Raw genomic sequence first — 10,562 nt, forward strand, 5'->3', positions numbered from 1 at the left:
CTTACGTTAGTTCTTTCCTGAAGCTTATGTTTTAGAGATAGTAACAGTTTTGTTGTGTCTACATTTGAAACCAAGAGGTGGGCTCCCTCTGGGTGGACTGAATGGAACCACTTTGCACTAACTACCTTGCAGGCACATCGAAGTTAGGGCTGAATAGCTAGCTAGCTCTTCAGTACTTCATCCAGAGATCTGACTTCCTCTGTTTTTTATTAATTTTTTAAGGTTGATTTTGATAACTTGCAAAATTGGGTGGAACTGTCCTGTGGAAATTCAAGTGTTAACAGTCCTCACAGTGTTCAAAACACCATTTGAGAGGAGTGTTTGAAATGAGTATAAGTACAATCTCTGCATCAAAATGTAGAATAGTGAAGTTTTCAGTGTTGTTATTTTTTTTTAATGCGGGGCTGAGTGTTGAGCACAGGGCCTCATGCATGCTAAGCAAGCGCTCCTCCCCACTAATAAAAGCCAACAAGGGTCTGATTTTAGATTCTGTAACAAACACACGAAAGGGTGGTTCCCCGAATCCCAAGAAGCAACCCTAATTGCTTCTTGGAGAAGCAAAGTAGTAACGTCATTTGGGAAGGCCTGCTGATGTCAGCGCGGCACAATTTCATGAATGAATGCCAGAAAGAACGCACAGACAGGGTGGATTTCGCCTTTGCCGGCCGAGGAAAACACCACGCACTTCTCAGGAAAAAAAAAAAAAAAGCCATGATCTAAAACTCATTGCATCCGACTCGGATGGCGAACTTACCCAATCACAATGAGCCCCAGATTCTGCTCTGTGTCCCACAGGCCTGGCCCGGAGCCTCGAGGCCTGGGCACCACGGTGCAGTGGCTCCCCGCACCGGCCCCACGCGGGACGAGGGACGCCACATGTCCCCGCGATCCTGGGGCCTCAGCTCCGCGCCCGCCCAGCGCTGAGCCCCTAGCCCCGCGAACGCTGCTCCTGCCACCGCGGCGCGCCCGGGACCCACGAGCCCGCAGAGACGCAGCCAGCGGCGCTCCCTGCCCGACCAGCGGGGCCCATGGGCGCGGCGGCTCGCGGGGCTCCGGGCACGGCTTTCCGCTTCGGACCCTCAGGTCCGGCGGAGGCTGGATGCCACAACGAGGTCTCCAGACCCTCGGATCTCTCCTGCCCCACGCCTCGGCTCGGCCTGGAGTGGGCAGAATCGTGGCCAACACTCCCCGCCCCTTCCCGCCCTCTCTGGCCAGGGCCTCCTGAAAAGCTGGCCACTGCTTTGGTAGATCACAGATTTCTTTAGACAGGGACGAGAGTTTTGGTGGCCTCCCCGGGCCAACCCCATAGTCCTCTTTAAAATCTGGATTTCCCAAGCCGTGGTGCTTCCAGCCTAGCTTCTCTGAAAGAGCATATAGATTCCGAAGAGAAAGGCAAAGAACTGTAAGAGATTTTCACATCCCTCCTCTCCGCATCGACAAGAAGCAAGGTTTCAAGTGAGAAGGCAAGAGAGGTTTAAAATAACCAAGGCCCAGATCTCGTAAATGCGTGATCGATTAATTATTCAATTAGTTGGAGCTTTGGGTCTGATGACACGCAAGATTAGCATCTTTTCCTGTGCTGTCTCTCTTTCTGCAAAATAGATGCTTAAAGTCACGCAAACCAGTCATTTTACTGTAAACCAAAGAGCGTCCTTGCTGGTTGACTCATTAGGTTTTAATGCACGGTTTGTTTTCTTGCATGATTTGAAATGAGGTCTCACTCTTTGTAGCCCAAGTTGGTTGGGAAACTCACTGTGTAGCCAGAGGTAGCCTCCAACTGTAGTTAGTAGACCTGTTGTTTCAGACTCCTGAGTGACCAATAAGATTATAAACGTGAGCTATCTCATTCACGTGTGTTTGTGTGTATGTGTATATGTGTGTGTGTGTGTGTGTGTGTGTGTGTATACTCTTTTTGGGGGGGGGGTTTAAGACAGGGTTTCTGTGTTTGGAGCCTGTCCTGTAACTACCTCTTGCAGACCAGGCTGGCCTCAGACTCACAGAAATCTGCCTGCCTCTGCCTCCTGAGTGCTAGGATTAAGGGCATGTTCTACCACCACCCAGCCCAGATATCTACTTTTGAATACCAATACACAGCTAATTTACTGGAATGAAATAATGGTTCTAGGTGTGCAACTCAGTGGTAAACTGCTTATCTGATATGTAAAAGACCCTGAGGGCAATCTCCAACGACAAAAAAATCAAACTGAAAACTCTAAGATAGAGGCCCATGAGAAGCCCCGCCCCCTTTTGCACTAGCATAGCCACTGCTGTCATCCTCAAAGAAACAGGCAACTAAACAATGGTGAGAGTGGGAGAAACAGCCTTCCCCAGGGTAGAGCGAAAAATCCATTCTCCAGTCCCAAATGCTTAGCCCTGAACTCACAGACACATAAGTAACATTATATGGACTGAACAGGCTTTACTTATATACTTAGGATTATTTAGCCATACATTTATATGCATATATAACAATCATTTTTAAAAAAATAGAGGTCATGAGTTTGTGAGTGAGTGAGGAGAAGGTTTATGGAAAGAGTTGGGGAAGAAAATGGATGGAGGTAAACCATGTTAATTGTATTTTAATTTAAAAAATATAAAAGCTCATTTTCCCATGTTCACAACCTATAGAATTCAGATATGCTGTCAAGATTGTTTTCTCCTCCACTTGAGGTCACTCATACTTCTATGGAAAGTTCTTATTTCTAAATACCTGTCTGGGAGGACCGAAGAGCAGGTTCTGGGCTGAAACAGTGATCATTGAGTCCGCGTCTAGACCAAGGTTGCTTAATTATTCGGTCTTGGTCCTTGCTCAACTTCTTCTGTTTAAAATATGAAATTCAGATTGGGATCCGGAAGATGGATCCCCCTTTATTGGTTTCCTCTCCCAATGTCATCACACTGAATAAAATTTCTCTCTGTATTTTTTTCCACCATTACTCATCTTTGCTTTCACCATTACTGACTTTAACTGGCACATGGAATGAATGGCAGAGCCTGCCGTCGCTGCCAGAACCATGGCTTTGGCCCTGAAGGAGCCATCAGCCTTCTACACAGAGAGTGAACAGTGGGGTGGTGACCAGGCGATAGCTGTTTCTGAGGTCTTCACAAGCCAAACCCTGGAGGAGCAAGGATCTGAGCCGAGACCCGGGCTGCTTAATGATTTATATCTCCTGCCCTGTCTCCCATTTCCTGTGAATTCTGTTCATCACGCAAATTGTTCTGTTTCCATCTATTTCTATCTATGACATTTCATTCACATCTATCTTTATTCCAATTACAAAATCTAGAGCAACACCGCTTGCTTAAGTAATAAAGCGATAAAATCTTATCATTCAGTGGATCTGGAGATTCTGGGAGTCTAGATTCTAGACCGTCCACCACTGCCCAGAAGAGAAGAAGTGAAAACACATTTATAAATGAATACTCATTTATACACACAGCTACACACATGCATACATGTGTATACACATGTGCACATATGCATGTGTGCTTCCAATTCATTCTATTATTCTGGAGAACACTGACTAATACCTAATAATCTAGTGAAATCAGAAAAAAAAAATGAGCCCAGTTAATAGCAACATCATGGTGATTGCCTCTGTGACAAATGTACTATAGAAACAGATTCTAAAAAAAGAGCATTCTTATAGGAAGCCATTGTAAAATTTGAAATAATATACTTAAAAACACTTACAATTGATGTGGAATTCCCCTCTGTATGATGTGACTATGTTTTATTACCAATGGTTAATAAAGAAGCTACTTTGATATATGGCAGGGCAGAATATAGCAAGGCAGGAAATCCAAGCAGAGATAGAGGAGGAAAGAAGGTGGAGTTGGGGAGATGCCATGTAGCCACCCAAGAAGCAAAAGGTACCAAACCATGAGCCTCATGGTAAAATATAAAATAAAAGAAATGGGTTAATTTAAGATATAAGAGCTAGCTAGGAAGACACCTGAGCTGTTGACTAAGCAGTGTTGTAAATAATATACTTGGGTCTGGGAGACCAGAAAAATAAAAGAACAATCTCCATTTACATACACTCACCTTCCTTATTCATTTCTGGTTATTCAAGACACTGGTATGAAAATATTGTCATCCAACGCTGGAAGAAAGTCAGTAGATGGCGCCATGTCCCTTTTTTGTCATTATAATCCTTGCACTGAACATAAAACTATGTGTTTTATTGTTTTGTCTTTTGAGTTTTTGTTTGTTTTGTTTCTTCGAGATTTGGGATTCACAAGATTTTCATCCCAGAATAGATGGAGAATCCTGTTTAGATCAGGAATCACCCTTTCTGAGACAATTATCTGACAAACACAGCAGGCAGGAAATGTCCTAGTATTAGAATCTACTATGGGTGGATTCACTAAGTATTCTACTTCTAAGTTTCAAAACTATCCCAAGTGACACTTCTCTCCTACACAGAAGAGAAAAACAAGGCTAGCAACGTTTTGCAAATTGCCAAGAGCTAGCAGTGTTATCCAAACTGACACATTCTGAGCTCAGATATTTACTTTATAGAGATTTGTCTCTATCCATTCTTCAGCTGAAGGACATCTAGATTGTTTCCAGGTTCTGGCTATTATGAATAAAGCTGCTATAAACACACCTGAGCAAATGTCCTTGTGATATGATCGAGCATCCTTTGAGTACACAGCCAAGAGTGTACAGCTGGGTCTTAAGGTAGGTTGATTCCCAGTTTTCTGAGGAACTGTTATACTGATTTCCAAAGTGGCTGTACAAGTTTGCACTCCCACCAGCAATGGATGAGTGCTCCCCTGACTCCACATCCTCTCCAACGTAAGTTGTCATCAGTGTTTTTAATCTTAGTCATTCTAACAGGTCTAAAATGGTATCTCAGAAGAAAATGTGGTCCATTTACACAATGGAGTAATACTCAGCTGTTAAAAACTATGACATTATCACATCTGTGGGCAAATGGATGGAACTAGAAAAAAAAATCATCCTGAGTGAGGTAACTCGGGTCCAGGAGACAAACATGGCATGTACTCACTCATAAGTGGATATTATCTGTAAAGTAAAGAATAAGCAGGCTACAATCCATAGCTCCAGAGAGGCTACGTAACAAAAAGGACCCAAAAAGGAAATGCATGGATTTCCCTGGGAAAGGGAAATGGAAGAGACCTCCTGGGCACACTGGGGACAGGTGGGGATGGGAACATGAGGGATTGGGTTGAAAGGTGAATGAAGGGAGAATAATGACAGATGTCTTGATAGGGTGGAATTTAGGAATCAGGTAGATCCCTGATGCAAGGGAAGCTCCCATGAATCTACAAGGATGACAAGAGCTGAGACTCTTAGCAATAGTGGATACATAACCTGAATTGGTCAGCCCCTGTGATCAGATTGGTGACTACCCCAATTGTCATCAGAGAATCTTCATCTAGCAACTGATGGAATCAGATGCAGACCCACAGCCAAACGTTAGGCCAAGCTCAGAGAATCTTGCTGAAGAGAGGGAGGAAGGATTTTAGGAGCCAGAGGGGTCAAGGGCATAATAAGAAAACCCACAGAAACAACTAACCTGGCTCATAGGAACTCACAAAGTCTGAATCAATAACCAGGGAGCCTGTATAGGACTGACCTAGGCTCTCTCTTTCTCTCTGTCTCTGTCTCTCTGTCTCTGTCTCTCTGTCTCTGTCTCTCTGTCTCTGTCTCTCTGTCTCTGCATAGATAGATAGATAGATAGATAGATAGATAGATAGATAGATAGATAGATAGATAGATAGATAGATAGAGTGTGTGTGTGTGTGCATGCCAATTGTGTAGCTTGGTGTACTTGTGAAACTCCTAACCGTGGGAGCAGGGGCTGTCCCTAATACTTTGACTGTTTCTTGGAAACCTATTCCTCATACTGGTCTGCCTTGTCTGGCCTCAATATAACTCTGTGAAACATCTTTATAGGGCATAGAGAGTCTCACTCTGTACTTTTATTCATACTTATAACCATTACCATATAAGCATTTCAAACTCTGTCGTTTGATGCATGATTAATAAAAGCTCAGAGAGAGAGAAATTGGGGTTCAGCCTGAAGATCCAAAAAGCAAAGCAGTCAGCCACTGCCTCTTGACCTCAGTCTGAAATGGCGATCCTGCCTCCAGGAATCTCAGAATGGGATTGTGACTGAGAACTGTTTCCTCCTGTTTTATAATCCTCTCTAGGACTGGGATTAAAGGCATGCACTGCCCTGTTTCTATGGCAACTAGTGTGGCTACTAGGATTCAAGATGTGTGTTACCAGTGCCTAGTCTGTAAGGCTGATCAGTGGGGCTGTTTTACTCTCTGATCTTCACACAAGCCTAATTTATTAAAATACAAATGAAATACCACTACAATCGTTTAGCTTCAAACCCTTCTTAAAATAACAAGAACAGAGCCGGGCGGTGGTGGCGCACGCCTATAATCCCAGCACTCGGGAGGCAGAGGCAGGAGGATCTCTGTGACTTCGAGACCAGCCTGGTCTACAGAGCTAGTTCCAGGACAGGAACCAAAACCACAGAGAAACCCTGTCTCGAAAAACAAAACAAAACAAAAAAATAACAAGAACAAAACTACTTCCAAAAACCTGTGAATTGAAATAACATAGACATTACAGTTAGCCTAAGAATCTACGTACAGAATCCCATGTGCTCACTGACTTCTGCTCCCACAGATCACGCCTGAGCTCTGTAGGCCTCAGTTTTTACCTGCACCTGTATCCCCTGAGCATTGGTCAGAATACGAGTCATTGGACCTTGCCTTACTCTTTCCACTTCAACAGTTACCGGGTGAGAATTTGGGTTTCTCACCAAATCTCAGGGGTCCTGCCCTTCGTGGACCCAGCTGAGACTGTGGGAACCATGGTTCTTATTCGTGTGTTTGATAGTTCTTATGCCAATTCACAGCCACACTCTACTCCTCGAAGGACTCAGCCCAGGAACTGTGTCACTGTTGGCCTGTTCTCACCCCTCAGTATATATTAGTTACTTAATTACTATATTTTGTTTGCTGATTGTGTGTGTGTGTGTGCGTGCGTACACAAGCATTCTAGTGCACACACATGAAGAGGTCAGAAGATGACTTGCGTAAGTTGGTTCTCTTCTTCCACCGTCTGAGTTCCAGGAGTCTAACTTGGGTTTTCAGGAGTGGCGGCAAGCAGCCTTACCTACTGAGCCATCTTGCCAGCCCCTAGACTTCTGATTACAGATGTTGAAGAGGATCTCGCTGAGTTTTCCTATTACAGAAGAAAATGAGGCCCACAACCTGTCACTCCAAGCCAGGCACACGAACCCTTGCTCTAGCATATGACATACTCAGCCAGGCTTCCTGATACAATTGGCGACCATCTCTCGAAGTAAAACCCACTCTGCCTTTGGGTGGGGAACACAAGCTGCATAGGGCCTTCCCAGCCACGGAACAGAACTGTTGGATTCTGCATCTGGCCAGGATAAGTACGGAATACACCGGGCTCAGGAAAAGTATACTTGAGAGAACACAGAAGTTCCTTTTCTTGCTGTGGGACCCTTAGCTGAGCAAAGCCGAAAGGAGAACCTAAGTTTACAGGACTCCAGAGGTGACTGGGCTCTTGGTGTTTGCTTCCTGCCTCATGAGAAGTGAGAGTCCATTCTTCCTCCACTGCACAGACAGCACTTAGACCAAGTCAGGCCTGGAAACATTTCATATACGACTTTACTTAACGCTTTATTTCTAGCTGACAACCAGCAAATGCTTAAGAGGTTGGAAATGGAAAATAAAGGCCACCACTTTTCTTGTTTCCACTGGGAGGTTGGGGTGTGTCTACCATCCATAGCATCTCAGGACATCAAACACTTGGGTGCAAACCTTGTCGTGAAACATGACAGAGGTCATGTGCCCCTGACACCATGCTCCTGCTTACATAAATCGGTTATGTTCTGTTTAGCACACACAGTGAACACAAAAAATGTAAACTAAAGTTGAAAAAGCATGATGCAAAGTAGACTAAGTAAGGCATGAAAGAAAAAAGTGGCACATAGTTCTACAACTGTGAAGCAGAGAAAGAAAGCAAAATGGTGCTTCCAGGGGAGAGAGAGGAGAGGGGGATGTGGAGATGGATGTTAGTGATGGTGGTCACACAACCGCCATCTAGCCAACTCCCTGATTACATTTAAAAATGGTTAAAATGATATTTTGATACATGTATTTATTGCAATTTAAAAATATACCATCCAGCTGGGCTGTGGTGGCGCACGCCTTTAATCCCAGCACTCAAAAGGCAGAGGCAGGCGGATCTCTGTGAATTTGAGGCCAGCCTGGTCTACAAGAGCTGGTTCCAGGACAGGCACCAAAGCAACAGAGAAACCCTGTCTCGAAAAACATATATATGTATATGTGTATATGTATATACACACACACACATATATATATATATACATAACTCTCAGCTTTCAGAGTATCCCCAACTTGAAAGAAGTTTAGGAACAATGCAAGATACTACACATTGTAGTGGTTGGAATAAGAAAGTCCCTGTAGGCCCCTAAGTTCGAATATTTGGGACCCCAGTTGGTGTGGTTGTTTGGGAATGACACGAGGGTGGCCTTGTAGGAGCAGGAGTGTTGCTGGAGTCAGACTTTAAGGGTTCAAAAGATTTGTGCCATTCCCTACCACTACCCATCTCCTACTTGGGGATCAAGATGTGAGCCCCCAGTTGTCCCTGATGCCATCATGAGTTCTGACCTTCTCAAACCAGAAGCCTCAAATTAAATGCTTTCTTTTATGAGGTGACTTGGTCATGAAGTTTTTATCAACAGGAAAGTAATAAAGATACCTGATTAATCATTACCAATATGCACGCTAGAAACGAGTGAACAAGAGGGAAGCACACATTATCCAAACCCCTCAACAGCAGCACATACACCCTGATCCCACACAGCTGCAAAGCCAACTTAAAGATTAATTAGTGGTGGCTCTGACGCTCAACACTTCTTACGACCACGCCTTACTGTGTCTCGCCAGCACAGAACATAGTGGCTGAGAAACGAGGACTTTAAATACCAAGCAGAAAAAGGATCCATGGAATCACTTATTAATAGCTTTGAGGAGTTCACTGGGGTTGTATGTAACACAAGCAATCATATTTCTTTTAAATCTTAAAAGTTACCCAATGGACACTGAGCCATTGAAAATAGTATTGTTGATAAGTGCATAAAGAAAAGTTTATATATATGCATACGATGCATATATGTATATGTTTCTGCATATAATATGTGCACACCTACATTCATGTAATAATAATAAATAAATAAATATATTTATTATATACATGTATATATAAACAGTAGGGTGTTTATATTCAGAAAAATAAATTTTTCTGCAGAAAACTGAATGAAACTATTAATCAAAATAAGTTAGATTCAGGAAAAAAATTGTATATTTTTTCTCATATGGAGAATATATGTTTAAGAAATTAACATAGAAAGGGGTGGTGCTTTAACTCATTAATAACTTACAAGGAAAGTCAAGTTGCCTCCTGCTTCACGGTCACTGTGGGGCAACATCAAACATTTTCACCAAGGATTGCAAATATCTGGATTCAGTGTGTGTTTGTAGCACATACGCACCAACACTGCTAGACTCAAAGTGTGCCCACTACGTTGCCAACATGAGATATGATAAACAATAGAGAAGAAATTGAAGTCAGTTTCTTCTGTGAGCAAAGAAGCTCTGGAACACAGCAGCTCTGTTCCCATAAAACAAGCACCAGCTCTTCACCACAATAAAGATCAAAGTGTGAAGACAGTAGCAGTGGGTGCTAAGGTTTTCCACAGGAGATTCTGAGTTTGTTTTATTTTATAATGTTTAGTGGTATCTCTCCAAAGACAGAAATTCCCAAAATGACTGCTGCAGAGTGAAATTAATTTATTCTTACCCATGAGTAAATCAAATCACAGTTCTGAATGTCAAAATCAGCTGTAAGGTGGAAACCCTCTCCCCAAAAGGAGAATTAACTTTATCCACGATTTATGGAAGGGAATAAATTATCTTTCCAGTAACCTTTTACTAGCAGGCCCGTGTTTCCCCATGGAGACTAAGACTTAGGTGAAGCAGTTATGCTAACTCTTGCTCTTGGCATCTTCAGATGGTATTGAAAGGTAGACAGAAAGTTTTGGAAGCTGCTGGAAACTTGGTCTTTGTCTTCCAGCGGTGTCACTTCCGAGTGGCTCATCTCATCTCCCACCCATGTTTCATTTTGGCTGTTACTTTAAATGTTGGTAACTTCTTGAGTTGCAGATATTTTCAGTAATCTCAACAGCAGTTTTTTTTTTTTTAAAAAAAAAAAAGTCCTTTGTTTCAATTATGCTATAGTATCTAAGATGGTTTTGGAATTAAACATGTTAACACAGTCAAGACATATAAAAGTAACCATCCCACCCCTACATTGCAGAGGATCTGATGCATTGTATTAATTCTGTCTGTCTGTCTATTATCTATCTATCTATCTATCTATCTATCTATCTATCTATCTATCTATCTATCTATCATTTATCAATCATCTGTCTATCTATATCTGTCTACCTAAC

The 10,562-nt window shown here is 42.9% G+C and overlaps 1 protein-coding gene across 2 annotated transcripts in view; it reads right to left on the minus strand.

The window, feature by feature from the left end:
• Fam149a (family with sequence similarity 149 member A) overlaps positions 1–10,562 on the minus strand; it is a 39,284-nt gene that overhangs the window by 19,020 nt on the left and 9,702 nt on the right. The window contains exon 1 of one of the 2 annotated variants that reach the window (XM_013352034.2): positions 755–1,132. The exons of the other annotated variant lie outside the window; for it this stretch is intronic. The gene's annotated coding sequence lies outside the window, so the exon portion shown is untranslated. Of the gene's footprint in view, positions 1–754; positions 1,133–10,562 lie in introns of those variants that run through there. 2 annotated transcript variants of the gene reach the window in all.

This window comes from Microtus ochrogaster, linkage group LG7_11 (genome assembly GCF_000317375.1).
Source record: "Microtus ochrogaster isolate Prairie Vole_2 linkage group LG7_11, MicOch1.0, whole genome shotgun sequence".
NCBI lineage: Eukaryota > Metazoa > Chordata > Mammalia > Rodentia > Cricetidae > Microtus > Microtus ochrogaster.